This window comes from Bos indicus, chromosome 9, assembly GCF_029378745.1.
Source record: "Bos indicus isolate NIAB-ARS_2022 breed Sahiwal x Tharparkar chromosome 9, NIAB-ARS_B.indTharparkar_mat_pri_1.0, whole genome shotgun sequence".
Lineage (NCBI taxonomy): Eukaryota > Metazoa > Chordata > Mammalia > Artiodactyla > Bovidae > Bos > Bos indicus.
In genome coordinates, this window is record NC_091768.1 from 22,905,636 (window position 1) to 22,924,497 (window position 18,862).

The 18,862-nt window shown below is 41.0% G+C and overlaps 1 long non-coding RNA gene across 2 annotated transcripts in view; it reads right to left on the bottom strand.

Annotated features, from left to right (window-relative positions):
* Window positions 1–18,862, bottom strand: part of LOC139184885 (uncharacterized) — a 54,069-nt gene that overhangs the window by 26,316 nt on the left and 8,891 nt on the right. The window contains exon 2 of one of the 2 annotated variants that reach the window (XR_011568391.1): window positions 312–354. This is a non-coding gene — a long non-coding RNA (uncharacterized lncRNA). Of the gene's footprint in view, window positions 1–311; window positions 1,980–18,862 lie in introns of those variants that run through there. The other variant, XR_011568390.1, reaches the window with a different exon arrangement.

Consider the following 18,862-nt stretch of genomic DNA (forward strand, 5'->3'; position numbering starts at 1 on the left):
GCTAAGTCACGTCAGTCGTGTCCGACTCTATGCGACCCCATAGACGGCAGCCCACCAGGCTCCCCCGTCCCTGGGATTCTCCAGGCAAGTTCACTGGAGTGGGTTGCCATTTCCTTCTCCAGTGCATGAAAGTGAGAAGTGCAAGTGAAGTCGCTCAGTTGTGTCTGACTCTTAACGATCCCATGGACTGCAGCCTACCAGGTTCCTCCGTCCATGGGAGTTTCCAGGCAAGAGTACTGGAGTGGGTCGCCAGTGCCTTCTCCACATATATACACTACTATATATAAAATAGATAACTAATGAGAACTTACCGTATAGCACAGGGAACTCCATTCAAGCTCTATGGTGACCGACCTGGAAACGAAATTCAAAAAAGAAGGGGTGTTGTATATATGGAAAGCTGATTCGCTTTGCTGTACAGAAGAAATTAACACAACATTGTAAAGCAACTATACTCCAATCAAAGTTATTTAAAAAGGTATATTTACCCTCACTTTCACTGCAGCATTATTCACAATAGGGCTAAGTGTTCATCCATGGATAAATGGATAAAGTGTGTTCAGTTAGGTTCAGTTGCTCAGTCGTGTCCAACTCTTTGTGACCCCATGAATTGCAGCACGCCAGGCCTCCCTGTCCATCATCAACTCCCGGAATTCACCCAAACTCATGTCCATCAAGTTGGTGATACCATCCAGCCATCTCATCCTCTGTCGTCTCCTTCACCTCCTGCCCCCAATCCCTCCCAGCATCAGAGTCTTTTCCAATGAGTCAACTCTTCGCATGAGGTGGCCAAAGTACTGGCCACCTTTAGCATCATTCCTTCCAAAGAACACCCAGGACTGATCTCCTTTAAAATGGACTAGTTGGATCTCCTTGCAGTCCAAGGGACTCTCAAGAGTCTTCTCCAACACCACAGTTCAAAAGCATCAGTTCTTCGGCGCTCAGCTTTCTTCACCATCCAAACTCTCACATCCATACATGACCACTGGAAAAACCATAGCCTTGACTAGATGGACCTTTGTTGGCAAAGTAATGTCTCTGCTTTTCAATATGCTGTCTAGGTTGGCTATAACTTTCCTTCCAAGGAGTAAGTGTCTTTGAATTTCATGGCTGCAGTCACCATCTGCAGTGATTTTGGAGCCCAAAAAAATAAAGTCTGACACTGTTTCTACTGTTTCCCCATCTATTTCCCATGAAGTGATGGGACCAGAAGCCATGATCTTCATTTTCTGAATGTTGAGCTTTAAGCCAACTTTTTCACTCTCCTCTTTCACTTTCATCAAGAGGCTTTTTAGTTCCTCTTCACTTTCTGTGTCATCTGCATATTTGAGGTTATTGATATTTCTCCTGTCAATCTTGATAAAGTGTGTTATGTATACACAAAATGGAATATTATTCAGCCATAAAAAATGAGGAAATCTTGCTATTTTTGACAACATGGATGGACCCTGAGGGCATTATGTTAAGAGAAGTAAGTCAGAAAAAGCAAATACCATATACCTCATGCATATGTGAAACTTTAAAAAATAAAAAATAGAACTCATAGATACAGAGAACAGATTTGTGGTTGAGGGGGTAGAGGGGTGCAAAATGGGTGAAGGAGGGTCTTAAGAAGGCACAGACTTCCAGTGAGAAAACATGTAACTCCCGGAGATTTAACGACCAATCTGGTGATTACAGTTAATAGTACTGTATCACATATTTGAAAGTTGCTGAAAGTTTTCATCACAAGAAACAAAAAAAATGTGTAACCATGTGTGGTAATGCAGGTTAACTGGGCTTATTGTGGTGATCTTTTGCAATATTACATATACCAAATCATTACTTTGTACACGTGAAAGAATACAATGTTATGTCAATAATGTCTCAATATGAACAAACAAATATAACTAATTTCTATTTTACCTCATCTGCATTTTGAACACAATCTTGAAATAACTGGGCAACGAGCAGATTTAAAGCTTCATGTTTTTTCTCTCCGGTCCTCCCTACAGCCTCGCTGGGGCTGGCGACTCCTGCATAAGTTCTGGAAAAACTATGGCAGAGGCGGCGGCAGCAACTACTGGCCTCATAGATCCTGCCCAACTGGGCTGATTTCAGGCTAATCTGACTCTCCGCCCCTGCCCCGCCCCAACAAGCCTGAGATTTGTTGGAATTTTCCAACCAAAGCCTGCTGAACCAGGTCATCCGGCCATTCATCAGGCCCTAGAGTGTGCCGTCTATGCTGACTGGCAGGCTCCATGGCCAAACAACTGCAGGGAAATTTCAAAGTCAAAACCAAACCAAAGATAGCCTTCAGAATGGGAGAAAATAATAGCAAATGAAGCAACTGACAAACAACTAATCTCAAAAATATACAAGCAACTCCTACAGCTCAACTCCAGAAAAATAAATGACCCAATCAAAAAATGGGCCAAAGAACTAAATAGACATTTCTCCAAAGAAGACATACAGATGGCTAACAAACTCATGAAAAGATGCTCAACATCACTCATTGTCAGAGAAATGCAAATCAAAACCACTATGAGGTACCATTTCACACCAGTCAGAATGGCTGCGATCCAAAAGTCTACAAATAATAAATGTTGGAGAGGGTGTGGAGAAAAGGGAACCCTCTTACACTGTTGGTGGGAATGCAAACTAGTACAGCCACTATGGAGAACAGTGTGGAGATTCCTTAAAAAACTGGAAATAGAACTGCCTTATGATCCAGCAATCCCACTGCTGGACATACACACTGAGGAAACCAGAAGGGAAAGAGACACGTGTACCCCAATGTTCATCACAGCACTGTTTATAATAGCCAGGACATGGAAGCAACCTAGATGTCCATCAGCAGATGAATGGATAAAAAAGCTGTGGTACATATACACAATGGAGTATTACTCAGCCATTAAAAAGAATTCATTTGAATCAGTTCTAATGAGGTGGATGAAACTGGAGCCTATTATACAGAGTGAAGTAAGCCAGAAGGAAAAACACCAATACAGTATACTAACGCATATATATGGAATTTAGAAAGATGGTAACAATAACCCTGTGTACAAGACAGCAAAAGAGACACTGATGTATAGAACAGTCTTATGGACTCTGTGGGAGAGGGAGAGGGTGGGAAGATTTGGGAGAATGGCATTGAAACATGTAAAATATCATGTATGAGACGAGATGCCAGTCCAGGTTCGATGCACGATACTGGATGCTTGGGGCTGGTGCACTGGGACGACCCAGAGGGATGGTATGGGGAGGGAGGAGGGAGGAGGGTTCAGGATGGGGAACACATGTATACCTGTGATGGATTCATTTTGATATTTGGCAAAACTAATACAATTATGTAAAGTTTAAAAATAAAATAAAATTTAAAAAAAAAGAAAAAGAAACAGCAAATGATAAATATTCTAAAGAATGTATTTTCAACTTGCTTTTAAAGTCTGAGCTACAGAAAAAAAAAGAAAAAAAAAAAAAACCAGTAGGAGGAAAAGCCAAATCTCCAGATTTTCCAACCACAGATCCTGGGCAGTGACATCCTTTTGGCCATTGGCCAAGCACACTAAAATAAGTTTAAAAAAATTTTTTTTAAAGAACAATCAGTTCAGTTCAGTTCAGTCGCTCGGTCGTGTCCGACTCTTTGAGACCCCATGAATCTCAGCACGCCAGGACTCCCTGTCCATCACCAACTCCCGGAGTTCACTCAGACTCACGTCCATCGAGTCAGTGATGCCATCCAGCCATCTCATCCTCTGTCATCTCCTTCTCCTCCTGCCCCCAATCCCTCCCAGAATAGTCTTTTCCAATGAGTCAACTCTTCGCATGAGATGGCCAAAGTACTGGAGTTTCAGCTTTAGCATTATTCCTTCCAAAGAACACCCAGGACTGATTTCTTTTAAAATGAACTGGTTGGATCTCCTTGCAGTCCAAGGGACTCTCAAGAGTCTTCTCCAACACCACAGTTCAAAAGCATCAATTCTTCGGCGCTCAGCTTTCTTCACAGTCCAACCCTCACATCCATACATGATCACTGGAAAAACCATAGCCTTGAATAGATGGACCTTTGTTGGCAAAGTAATGTCTCTGCTTTTGAATATGCTATCTAGGTTGGTCATAACTTTCCTACCAAGGAGTAAGCATCTTTTAATTTCATGGCTGCAATAATTCATATTTATTAAGTCCCTACAATGTCTAGGAACTGGTTTATGAACTGTGCTATGAACTTGAAACACAGCAGTGAACAAACAAGACAGTCTTTGCCTCCTGGATTTTACAATCTAGCAGTGAGACAGCAGGGGGAGAAAATCAACAAACAAGTAGTTGTAATATAATTTCCTTTAAGAGAACTAAAGAGGGCAATGGTATAGAGCAAGATGAGGGTCAGGAAAGACCCCTTTGAGAAGGTGTTATTGAGAAGAGATCTGAATGGGGTGAGGTTATGATTGTAGCCAGCTGAGGGAACAGCAGCAGCTGCAAATGCTTTGAGTCCTAGATATCCTTGGCAGGCTTGAGGAGCAACAAGGAAGTCAAAGTGGGCATGCAGCGGGGAGGGTGGCAGACAATGGGGTTGGCGAGGTAGCCAGAGAAGACTTGCAACCCCTCACCTCTGAAACACCTGGGGAGCTTTAAAATCGCACAGAGGGACTTCCCTGGTGGTCTAAATGGCTAACCCTGCAGACTCCCAATGCAGAGTAGTTTGATCCCTGGTCCAGGAACTAGATCCCTCATGCCGAGATTTAAAAAAAAAAAATACCACATACTGCAACGAAGATTGAAGATCCTGAGTGCCACAACTAAGACTTGGCACAGCACATAAATGAATAAAAATAAACAAACAAAAACACCTCACAGATTCTAGGTCCTGACCCCAGAGGTCTGAGCTTGTTGACTCATGGTGGTACCCAATCAACAGTGATTTGTCAACACTCCCCAGGTGATTCTAATGTGCAGACTTGCTTTAGAACCGCTGATGTGGGGCCTCATACCAAGTGTGATGGGAAGGTGTATTAGATTTGAACAAGGGAGGGGAATAATCTGATTTACCTTTTTAAATGATCATTCTGGCTGCTGCGTGGCACAAGAAAGCAATAAGTGAACAAGAGCAGAAATAGGGAATACTACTTAGGAGGCAATTTAACAGTCCTGGCGAAAAAGATTTTGGTGATGAGGGTGGTGGAGGTGAACATGTTGAGAAGTGGTCAAATCTGTGATATGAATGTAACGCTGACCGGATTTGCTGGTGAATTGCATGTGGGATATGAAAGAAAGAATGCTTTAAATGATGGCTCAGAAAAGTTTTGGGCCTGAGGAATCAAATGTTAGTGAAGCAGAGTCCATCAGTGAGGGGATGGAAAGAAAGGAGTAAGTTTGGGGGAGAAATCAGGAGTCTGTGTAAAAATAATTCTAAAAACAGTGTTATCAACACTTTTCTACATCACTGCCTTCTTTTTTACTTAGCTTTCTGTGGCCCCAGGAGAAGGCAATGGCACCCCACTCCAGTACTCTTGCCTGGAAAATCCCATGGGCAGAGGAGCCTTGTAGGCTGCAGTCCACGGGGTCGCTAAGAGTCGGACACGACTGAGCAACTTCACTTTCACTTTTCCTTTCATGCATTGGAGAAGAAAATGGCAACCCACTCCAGTGTTCTTGCCTGGAGAACCCCAGGGACGGGGGAGCCTGGTGGGCTGCCGTCTATGGGGTCGCACAGAGTCGGACACGACTGAAGCGACTTAGCAGCAGCAGCAGCAGCTGTGGCCCCATCATGACTCCCCCCCTGTCTAAACTACATATTGTCTCATCTCTTTTGTGAATCCAAAGCTCACAATGTTTGCCTACAAACTTTCCTGCACTGATGGTGGGAATGTCAATTGGTGCAGCCACTGTGGAGAACAACATGGAAGTTCCTTAAAAAACAAAAACAGAGCTACTATACGATCCAGCGGGCTTCCCAGGTGGCTCTAATGGTGAAAACCTGCCTGCCAGTGCAGGAGATGTAAGAGATGGCGGTTCAATCCCTGGGTTGGAAAGAGCCCCTGGAGGAGGGCACGGCAACCCACTCCAGTATTTTTGCCTGGAGAATTCCATGGACAGAGAAGCCTGGCAGGATACGGTCTGTAGGGTCCCAAAGAGTAGGACACTACTAAAGTGGCTTAGCATGCACAAATGAACCAGCAATCACACTCTTGGACATATATCTGGACAAAACTCTAATTCAAAAAGACACATGTACCTCAGTGATCATAACTGCATGATTTACAGTAGCCAAGACATGAAAGCAACTTAAGTACCCATCGACAGATGAATTGATAAAGAAGATGTGGTATATATACAATGGAATATGACTTAGCTATAAAAAAGAATGCAAAAATGCCATCTGCAGCAACACAGACAGACCCCAAAATTATCACACTAAGTGAAGTCAGAAAGAGAAAGACAAACACCATATGATATCACTTATACGTGGAATCTATATGTGACACAAACTTATTTATGAAACAGGAACAGATTCACAGACATATAAAACAAACTTGTGGTCACCAAAGAGGAAAAGGGGTGGGGAGGGATAAATTAGGAGTTTGGAGTTTGCAGATACAAACTACTATATATAAAACAGATAAAGAACAAGGTCCTACTATATGGCACAGGGAACTATATTCAATATCCTGTAATAAACCATAATGGAATATATATGAAAAAGAATATGTATAGTGATGTATAACTGAATCACTTGCTATACACAAGAAATAACACAATACTGGAGGAAAATCAACTATACCTAAGTTAATAATAAAAAGTTTCCCTATAGTAATATATCAGTATAAAATAATGTACCTGGACTGGTTCCAAATAGGAAAAGGAGTACGTCAAGGCTGTATATTGTCACCCTGTTTATTTAACTTATATGCAGAGTACATCATGAGAAACGCTGGACTGGAAGAAACACAAGCTGGAATCAAGATTGCCAGGAGAAATATCAATAACCTCAGATATGCAGATGACACCACCCTTATGGAAGAAAGTGAAGAGGAACTAAAGAGCCTCTTGATGAAGGTGAAAGTGGAGAGTGAAAAAGTTGGCTTAAAGCTCAACATTCAGAAAACAAAGATCATGGCATCTGGTCCCATCACTTCATGGGAAATAGATGGGGAAACAGTGGAAACAGTGTCAGACTTTATTTTTCTGGGCTCCAAAATCACTGCAATAGAATTTACAGAAGTTTGAGGCTCAGAATACAGGAGTCTAGGGAAGAAGTCAGAATAACCCAAAATTTGGGGTTTTGAGAAACTGATTCTGGCCAGTTGAATAAGGGTAAAATAGTTTTTCATGGAAAATTGAAGAGGTTTATTTTGAAATTTTTCCAAATATAATTCACCTGTTGTATATATGACTATATGTTGTATATATGTATATATGACTCCAAAATCACTGCAGCCATGAAATTAGAAGACGCTTACTCCTTGGAAGGAAAGTTATGACCAACCTAGATAGCACATTCAAAAACAGAGACATTACTTTGCCAACAAAGGTCCGTCTAGTCAAGGCTATGGTTTTTCCTGTGGTCATGTATGGATGTGAGAGTTGGACTGTGAAGAAGGCTGAGCACCGAAGAATTGATGCTTTTAAACTGTGGTGTTGGAGAAGACTCCTGAGAGTCCATTGGACTGCAAGGAGATCCAACCAGTCCATTCTGAAAGAGATCGGCCCTGGGATTTCTTTGGAAGGAATGATGCTAAAGCTGAAACTCCAGTACTTTGGCCACCTCATGCAAAGAGTTGACTCATTGGAAAAGACTCTGATGCTGGGAGGGATTGAGGGCAAGAGGAGAAGGGGACGACAGAGGATGAGATGGCTGGATGGCATCACTGACTCGATGAACATGAGTCTGAGTGAACTCCGGGAGTTGGTGATGGACAGGAAGGCCTGGCGTGCTTCGATTCATGGGGTCGCAAAGAGTTGTACATGACTGAGCGACTGATCTAATCTGATCTGATACAGATATTCTAAAGATCTGAAGAAAGGCACATCTGGCTATGCCTACAACTACTAGAAAAGAAATTACAAGCATATCCACAAGGTCAGTTGCTCTCTCCTGAGTGCAAGCTGGCATTTAAAATTTGGTTTAGTCAAGTTTCTGAGAAGGAGCGGGCCCTGAAGCTTTTAAGGGTCAGGCTAACTGAATTTGAAGAAGTAGCCAATCTTCTCTATTAGCATTCTTGCATATAAAATGATTGCATGACTTAGATTTTGCAAAAATTTGATGCATTTCTTTATGTATATATTATAAACAAGGCTCATTAGATGTTCCTTTCATTTTAAAAAAAATGTTAAATATCCCCATTTTTTTAAGAGAAGATTTGAACTTCTGACCCCACTTCTCATTTTAACATTAGGCTTTCAGATTTCTAAAAAAGCAATATTGAATGTTTAAATTTTTCTAGTGGCTGATTTGCATTCTGGAATTAATTTGGCTTATCTATTTGAAAATACTCTTCTCTCTGCAAAACATTTTAGAATAACTTTCCTTTCCTTAACTTCAAAATGGCACTAGATTACAACTTTAAAGAGAAAATGGTTTATACCTTTATCAAATTTTCTTTAACAAAAAAAATAAAATAGTTTAAAGTTGATAAATAAAAGAAAGACTTAAAGAAAATTTTAAATAATAACACATAAAGACAATGAAGATTAAAATCATTTTAAAGATATATAACAGGACAACTAGCCTGTAAATATCATTTTTCATGTTCCAAAGATGGTACAAATCAAACCTTCTCAGGCTTCCCAGGTAGCGATAGTGGTAAAGAATCCCCCTGCTAATGCAAGAGACGCAAGAGATGCAGATCCAATCCCTGGACTAGGAAGATCCCTTGGAGGAGGAAATGGCAACTCATTTCACTATTCTTGCCTGGAAAATTCCATGGGACAGAGGAGCCTGGCAGGCTACAGTCCATGGGGTTGCAAAGTCGGACACGATTGAGCAACCGAGCCCATACTTGAGCACAAACCTTCTTAGTTAAACAATAGAAAATAGAGGAATCATGAGCAATAATTGGACTAAATTATTTCAGAATAAAGCCAGAGCCCACCAGTCTGAATTTTTAACTTACTGGAAAAATGTAGTGGGAAAAAATAAATGAAGTGTCATAACAATGCTAGTGATCAAAGTTTGCTTTTATATACCAAAATACTGATGAAATATTTCACTGGAAGGACTGATGCTGAAGCTGAAGCTCCAATACTTTGGCCACCTGATGTGAAGAGTCAACTCATTGGAAAAGACCTTGTTGTTGGAAAAGATTGAGGGCAGGAGAAAGTGGTGACAGAGGACGAGATGGTTGGATGGCATCACTGACTCAATGAACATAAGCAAACTCTGGGAGATGGTGAAGTACAGGGGAGCCTGGTGTGTTGCAGTTCATGGGGTCACAGAGTTGGACAAGACTTAGCGACTGAATAACAGCAATAACATTGATGAAAGAAAGAAGTTCATATATTTAAAAAGTATTGTATGTATGTAATGGGGAAAAAAGAAAACAAGGTCTGCCTTAGAAAAACTGATTCAGATATGAGGAAGTTGGGGCTACAAATAAATCTTCAAGAAAAGAGAAAGTCAAAGAGGAACATATAAGCTCCTCTTGACTCAGGAAACAAAAAGATCAGAAATGTATTTTTCCTTTGGTGTGAGTGAGTTTCTGAACAGTGTTTTCCTTGCCAGAAAAATTGAAAGCACAGGAAAAAGCATTTCAAAGTGACAAAAAATTTCCCAGGAATGTTATAGAGTAGACTGATCCCATATATATATAGCAATTTTCTTGAAGACAAGAATTCATCTTGTGCTAATAAATTTACTGCTTTATTTTTCTGCTAAATTCCTTTGCCTTTGGTTGTTTCAATGCTTTTGAAGCATTGCTCAATTACATAAGTTGCAAAAGCAATTGTTAATGTGAAAAATTAATGATGTTTATAAAATTATGTTGCTATACACTGGGACAAGCTCAATTTTTTATAAAAATGTAACAGCTTACTAAACTTTTCTTATAAATACATTTATTCAAAACACATAAAGGTCTAATTTATCCTAATGGTGTTTAGGCAATATTAACTTGATTGTTTACATAATACTAATTTGAACAGAAGATTTTTTTTCTGTTACACTTTAATTAAAAAATCATTTTCCCAATTTTATTGAGATTTAATTGACATGTAACATTGTATTAGTGCTCCTCTGTCCATGGAATTCTTCAGGCAAGAGTACTGAAGTGGGTAGCCATTCCCTTCTTCAGGGGATCTTCCTGACCCAGGGATTGAACCCAGGCCCCTGCATTGCAGACAGATTCTTTATCATCTGAGCTGCCAGGGAAGCCCAGTTTAAGGTATACCATGTAACAATTTGGTATGTATATATTGTGAAATGATTAGCACAATAAGTTTAGTTGGCATCCATCACCTCAAAGTTACAAAAAACAATTTTTGTGATGAGAATTTTTAAGATTTACTCACTCAGCAGCTTTCAGATTTACTATACAGTATTGTAAACTATAGTCACCACGCTGTGTGTTACATCCTCTTGATTTCTGTTATAAGGGCACTGATCCCTTTGGTGAGGGTCTTACCCTCATTACCTAATCACCTCTTCAAATCCCCACCTCCTAATAGTATTACACACTTGGGATCAGGTTTTCAACATATGAATTTGGGGGGAACACAAACATTCAGATCATAGCAATGCTAGAATTTACAGAAGTTTGAGGCTCAGAATACAGGAGTCTAGGGAAGAAGTCAGAATAACTTTGTGGGTTTTGAGAAACTGGTTCTGGCCAGTTGAATTAGGGTAAAATAGTTTTTCATGGAAAATTGAAGAGATTTATTTTGAAATTTTCCAAATATAATTCACCTGTTGTATATATGACTATCAACCAGAAACAAAGGTCTGATGTCTAGCAGAGTTCTAGGAATTTGATTTTTATCAGAGAAATCTTAACCAAAGACAAAAATATTTTAAAATAGTGAGTAAAGATTGCCCAGAAAAATATGGACAAAAAGGCTAAGGATACAGCACTTGAAGACCACATAAGAAGGGGAGATTAGATGAACAAACTATAAAAATGTACTGGAGTCATCAAAGAAGTAGTCTGCCCAAAGAAAATTATGATCTGAAACCCTGGAACCCAAAGAAAGAATCCAAAGAAGGAATGATTTCAACCTAGAGGGGAAGAATGGTGTGATGTTTAATTTTATGTCAACTCCACTAGGCTAAAGAATGCCTGGATAACTGGTAAAATATTATTTCTGGATTTGTCTGTGAGGGTATTTCCAGCAATGAGTAGTATTTGAAATGGTAGGCTGAGAAAAGGAGACAGCTCTCCAAGGCAGGAGGACATCATTCCACCCACTGAGGGTCTGAATGGAACAAAGAGCTCTTTGTTTAAACTCCATATCCTCCTGCCCTCAGACCTAGGAAGGGAGTCCTGGTTTTCAGGCCTTGTAACATGCTGAATCACACCACAGAGTTCCTAGTTCCCCAGAGGGCTGTCCGCAGACCTGGGCCTTCTCAACCTCTGTAATTGCAGAACCCAATTCCTATAATAAATCTTATATAACATATATATATGTTGTTGTTATTGTTGTTGTTTCTTAGTCGCTAAGTCATGTCTGACTCTGCAACCCCATGGACTGTAGCTCACCAGGCTCCTCTGTCTATGGGATTTCCCAGACAAGAATACTGGAGTGGGTTGCCATTTCCTTCTCCAGGGGATCTTCCTGACCCAGAAATCAAAGACACCCTGGGTCTCTTTCACTGGCAGGCAGATTCTTTACCACTGAGCCACCAGGGAAGCATATATACACACACACATACATATATATATTCACATGATATATAATCATTATATAAATATAAACATACATACACATAATATTAATGGGTTGGCCAAAAAGTTCATTCAGGTTTATTCAATCTTATGGGAAAACGCCAACTTTTTGGCCAACCCTATAAATACACATTTATTAATATACATGTATTGGTTTGTATGTATATTACAACCATACATATTGCAACTCTGACCAATGCAAGGAGCTTTCTGAGAGGGACAAAATGGTGTCTTGCTGGAGAAGTCTGTGAATCTCTCCAAATCATCACACAAAACAGAGGAACAGGAAAAAAAAAAAAAAAGGGCTGGCAGAGGACAAAGAGGGAGGGAGAGAGAGAACATGTATGAGAAAGAATCCTCCAGAGACCAACAGGGGTGGGGGCAGGTCTTCCATCCCCACCACACCCCCCACCCACCCCAGCAGCCTGACCCTGCAGGGTAAAGTGTTTTTAGGGAAGTTTCCTGAGCTGGGCAACCGGGAGCTCCCACTGGGAATCACACCCAGAGGAAGACCCACACTCCAAGTGGGACTCTACACCTTGACACCATTGTTGTTTCCTCAAAATCCTACACCCACCCCACCCCAAGCAATAATTCAGACTCCAGCAATTGATGACAGTCTCTCTTGGCGAATGCTCATAGGATAAACAGAATAAATGTGACCTGGATAGTGTCAATGGGCAGATGCTATGAGCTGTAAAACTCTCATGTATGTTGCATTGACCTTAAGGAAGCGATCATTGGAATAACTGAAGTCCAAATATCACCTGTATCACAAACAGCCGTATTGAACCACTTGTCCTTTCATGGCAATGACAATCAGAGAGAATGGCATTATAAAGGTATGCCAGTGATTCCAGAGGAAGCATTCTCCTCCCACTGTCCCCCAAGCTCTCCCCTTTTTTTCTGACCATAGTACAGTCTCCCAGCAGCCTGAGTTTCACAAGGCAGAAGACTCCATCACCAAAATGAGGTACCATGTTAAAAAGGCTAAGAGAAGTCTCCAGGATGAATGACTTGTTAAGAAGGAAACAGTCAATATGAGGTATAAACCCAAGCTCTGCATCAGATGGTGTGACTACAAACTGCAAGCACCCAAAAAAACGCAGAAAGAATTCCTTGCTAATTACTTGGAAAATGCAAGCGTAGTCTTTATCAAGGGCAGGAAAGAGTTGGTTCTGCCCGGGAGAGACAGAGGAGGAAATGAAGGGACCTCTTCAGCCAACACACTACACTTTTATTTTCGTCCTAAACAGAATACACATGAATATATTAACATCATGGGAGCAAGCCAGCAATGCCGTTATTCACAGGAGTGTAGAAAGTGTGTGAAAATATTGAGTCACTCAGGAAACTCAGGTTAGTATGAGATTACAAATACCTCTTCCCTCCCCCAACATCAGAGCATAAGCATCTTTGCAGGAATTATCAAGCCACAGAAATACAGTCCTGGCATCAAGGGCAGCCTATAAGAATGGACTCAAAACAAGATTCATAGGAAAGAATCCGTGGCAATATAGTTTAGCCTGTTACCAAATAGAAAGCTGGACAAGCACCTTCTTGCACTTAAGCCTTGAGACAAGAAATTCAAACTGAACAGATTTTATAAAATCCCTAAATGAAAGCTTATATCCCTTTCCTTGGGAAAAGCAAAGAAATAAGCCATTAACTTTTTTTTTTCATTCCTAACTCAGCCAGCCTCTAAAATGCAGTGCAATGCAGGATATTTAACCCACCATCCTTTGCACAAATACAGATTTCCATAAAATCAATTAATCTTGGGAGCTGAAGGGGTCTTGGAGGTCAACACCACCCCTCCCCTCCACTCCCCGCAACACTCCCACAGCCAGGGGTTTATTCAGCCTGTGTTCAAAAACCTCCACATGGGGAGCTTACCACTGTTTCAGGCAGCCCCTTCCACTGATGAAGAGTGACAGTTATTAGAATGTTCTAATATCAGGCTGAAATCTGCCTCCTGGTAATTTCCACCCACTGGTCCTAGTTTTGTCCTCTGAAGCATTTCAGAGTCTAACTCCCTCATTATCACCATGACAACTCTTCAAATAGGCAATGAGAACCTGGTTGAAGACCCAGGCTGTACATCCTTGGTTATCACACCTCTTCATTTAGAGATAAACCCCTCACTCCCCCAAGACACCAGCCTTTACTATATCCTACTTGGAGAGTATCTGTTAAAATACACTGACCAGAATGTGATACAGTATCACATTTGTGCCTCAGTGCAAAGCTTTCTGCCCTCTTCCATGAACATTCACTTTTCACACGAGAATAAATATTTTGTTCAACCACTATTCCTAGTAATGCCTAGGGATACCTAGTAATACCAGAAGCATAGGTGGTTGGACTCAACATGGATGTCCCCAGAACAGAAGTTTTTCACAGCAAACATTATATTATAAGATTTATTTCAGTTTAGTTCTATACATGGTTTCAAGCACTCATGATACAGAAAGCTTTATGCTAGGGGATATGGAAAATATAAGACATTTACAAAAGTAGGGGAAAAAATCAGAAAAAAAGCACAAATAAGTTATGAAACAATACAGAAAGAGATAAGTACCCTAAAAGGTGTGTGGCAGATTATTAGAGATAAAGGAGGAGGAGGGAATTCCCTGGTGGACTCAATGCTTTCACTGCCGGGGCTTGGGCTCCATCCTTGGTTGGGGAAATAAGGTCCAACAAGTCATGCTGCTCTGTCCAAAAAAAGAAGAAAAATCCATGTTCAAAGAAACAGGATTTGACAGGCTCTTGAAGGATAGGAGAGGTGTCTCAAGTGACATAGTGGTAAAGAATCTGCCTGCCAGTGCAGGAGATTCAAGAGATGCAGGTTCAACTCCTGGGTCAGGATGATCCCTGAAGATGGAGATGGCAACCCACTCCAGCTTCTTGTCTGTAAAATCCCAGGACAGAGCAGCCTGATGGGCAACAGTCCATGGGGACACAGAGAGGCAGACACAACTGAGCTACTGAGGAAAGCATGGCACAAGGGATAGCCGAGAGTTAGATAAGCAGAGAAACATGTCAGGAGAGTGAGGGATTCCAGATAGAACAGACAATTGAGGCTGTGTGAGGCAAAAAGGGAAGAAATGGTATGTAAAGCTTCAGAATCTATCTGAAGAAGTTGGATGTATCTGAACAAATTCTTACTGATTATGCTAATTATATTAACTTGACAAATCACCTAGTCATGGCTAGGACTTTTTTACTCAGGGTGGGAATCTGTAAGATATTCATTTCCATACGTTTAACAGTCAAATAAAATTTGGCCACACAAAAACAATTACAATGGCTATCAAGAAAAAGATGAGAGATAACAGATGCAGGTGAGGGTGTGGAGAAAGGGAACCCTTCTGCCGTATTGGTGGAAATGCAAATTGGTGCAGCCATTATGGAAAACAGAATACAGTCACCTCAAAAAACAAAAAGTAGGAGCACCATCCAATCCAAAAATCCTACCTCTGGGAATATAGCCAAAGGAAACAAATAGAATACACTTGAAAAAAAATCTGAACCCTCAAGTTCATCAGATCAGATCAGATCAGATCAGTCGCTCAGTCGTGTCTGACTCTTAGCGACCCCATGAAACGCAGCACTCCAGGCCTACCTGTCCATCACCAACTCCCGGAGTTCACTCAGACTCACGTCCATCGAGTCAGTGATGCCATCCATCCATTTCATCCTCTGTCGTCCCCTTCTCCTCCTGCCCCCAATCCCTCCCAGCATCAGAGTCTTTTCCAATGAGTCAACTCTTTGCATGAGGTGGCCAAAGTACTGGAGTTTCAGCTTTAGCATCATTCCTTCCAAAGAAATCCCAGGGCTGATCTCCTTCAGAATGGACTGGTTGGATCTCCTTGCAGTCCAACGGACTCTCAAGAGTCTTCTCCAACACCACAGTTCAAAAGCATCAATCCTTCGGCGCTCAGCCTTCTTCACAGTCCAACTCTCACATCCATACATGATCACAGGAAAAATCATAGCCTTGACTAGACGGATCTTTGCTGGCAAAGTAATGTCTCTGCTTTTGAATATGCTATCTAGGTTGGTCATAACTTTCCTTCCAAAGAGTAAGTGTCTTTTAATTTCATGGCTGCAGTCACCATCTGTAGTGATTTTGGAGCCCCCCAAAATAAAGTCTGACACTGTCTCCACTGTTTCCCCATCTATTTCCCATGAAGTGATGGGACCGGATGCCATGATCTTTGTTTTCTGAATGTTGAGCTTTAAGCCAACTTTTTCACTCTCCACTTTCACTTTCATCAAGAGGCTTTTTAGTTCCTCTTCACTTTCTGCCATAAGGGTGGTGTCATCTGCATATCTGAGGTTATTGATATATCTCCCAGCAATCTTGATTCCAGCTTGTGTTTCTTCCAGTCCAGAGTTTCTCATGATGTACTCTGCATATAAGTTAAATAAGCAGGGTGACAATATACAGCCTTGATGTACTCCTTTTCCTATTTGGAACCAGTCTGTTGTTTCATGTATATATAGGCAAAAAAAGAGGAAATTCTGCTATATGCAACCACAGAGATATCTGGAATAACAGGCAAGTTTGGCACTGGAGTAAAAAATGAAGTAGAGCAAAGACTAACAGAGTTTTGCCAAGAGAATGCACTGGTCATAGCAAACACCCTCTTCCAACAACACAAGAGAAAACTCTACACATGGACATCACCAGATGGTCAATACCGAAATCAGACTGATTATATTCTGAAGCCAAAGATGGAGAAGTTCTACATAGTAAGGCAAAACAAGACTGGGAGTTGACTGTGGCTCAGATCATGAACCCCTTATTGAAAAATTCATACTTAAATTGAAGAACATAGGGGACACAACTAGACCATTGATTTAGATGTGACCTAAATCAAATCCCTTATGATTATACAGTGGAAGCAACAAATAGATTCCAGGGATTAGATCTGATAGACTGCTGAAGAACTAATTGACAGAGGCTTGTAACACTGTACAGGAGGCAGTGACCAAAAACCATCCCCAAGAAAAAGAATTGCCAAAAGGCGAAATGGCCGTCTGTGGAAGCCTTACAAATAGCTATGAAAAGAAGAGATGTGAAAGATAAAGGAGAAAAGGAAAGATATATCCATCAGAATGCAGAGTTCCAAAGAATAGCAAGGAGAGATAAGAAAGTGAAAGTGAAGTCGCTCAGTCATGTCCAACTCTTTGCGACCCCATGGACTATAGCCTATCAGGCTCCTCCATCCATGGGATTTTCCAAGCAAGAGTGCTGGAGTGGATTGCCATTTCCTTCTCCAGGGGATATCCTGGACCCAGGGATTGAAGCCGGGTCTCCTGCATTGCAGGCAGACGCTTTACCCTCCCAAGTGATTAATGCAAAGGAACAGAGGGAAACAATAGAAAGGGAAAGACTAGAGATCTCTTCAAGAAAATTAGACATACCAGGGAACATTTCATGCAAATATGGACACAATAAAGGACAGAAATGGCATGGACCTTAGAGAAGCATAAGAGATACTAGAAAAGCAGAAGAGATTAAGAAGAGGTGGCAAGAATACACAGAAGAACTAACTATACAAAAAAGATCTTAATGACCCAGATAATCATGATGTGTGATCACTCATCTAGAGCCAGACATCCTGGAGTGTGAAGTCAAGTGGGCCTTAGGAAGCATCACTACTAATAAGCTAGTGGAGGTGATGGAATTCCAGTTGAGCTATTTCAAATCCTGAAAGATGATGCTGTTTAAGTGTTGCATTCAATGAAGCGGAATTCTGCACTCAAATTCCAGCAAATTTGGAAAACTCAGCAGTGGTCACAGGACTGGAAACAGTCAGTTTTCATTCCAATCCCAAAGAAAGGGAAGCCCAAAGAAGGTTCAAACTACCACACAATTGCATTCATGTCACAGGTTAGCAAAGTGATGCTCAAAATTCTCCAAACAAGGCTTCCACAGTATGTGAACTGAGAACTTCCAGATGTTCAAGCTGGATTTAGAAAAGGCAGAGAAACCACAGGTCAAATTGCCAACATCCATTGAATCATAGAAAGAGCAAGAGAATTCCAGAAAAACATCTGCTTCATTGATTATGCCAAAGCCTTTGGCTGTGTTGATAACACAAACTGTGGAAAATTCTTCAAAAGATGGGATTCCAGACCACTTTACCTCCGTCTTGAGAAATCTGTATGCAGGTCAAGAAGCAACAATTAGAACTGGATTAGAACATGGAACAGTGGACTGGTTCCAAATTGGAAAAGAAGTATGTCAAGGCTGTATATTGTCACCATGCTTATTTAACTTATATGCAAAGTACATCATGTGAACTGCAGGGATGGAAGAGGCACAAGCTGGAATTAAGATTGCAGACAGAAATATCAATAACCTCAGATATGCAGATGATACTACCCTTATGGCAGAAAGCAAAGAAGAATTAGAGTCTCTTGATGAAAGTGAAAGAGGAGAGTGAAAAAGCTGGCTTAAAACTCAACATTCAAAAAATAAAGATCATGGCATCTAGTCCCATCACTTCACAGCAAATAGATGGGGAAACAATGCAAACAGTGACAGACTTTTCTTGGGCTCCAAAATCACTGCCCATGGTGACTGCAGCCATGAAATTAAAAGATGCTTGCTCCTTGGAAGAAAAACTATGACCAACCTAGACAGCATATTAAAAAGCAGAGCCATTACTTTGCTAACAAAGGTCCATATAGTCAAATCTATGGTTTTTCCAATAGTCACGTATGGATGTGAGAGCTGGACCATAAAGAAAGCTGAGTGCCAAAGAAGTGATGCTTTTAACTGTAGTGTTGTAGAAGACTCTTGAGAGTCCCTTGAACTGCAAGGAGATCAAACCAATCAATCCTAAAGGAAATCAGTCCTGAATATTCATTGGAAGGACTGATGCTGAAGCTGAAGCTCCAATCCTTTGGCCATGTGATGTGAAGAGCTGACTCACTAGAAAAGACCCTGATGCTGGGAAAGATTGAAGGCAGGAGGAGAAGGGGACGACAGA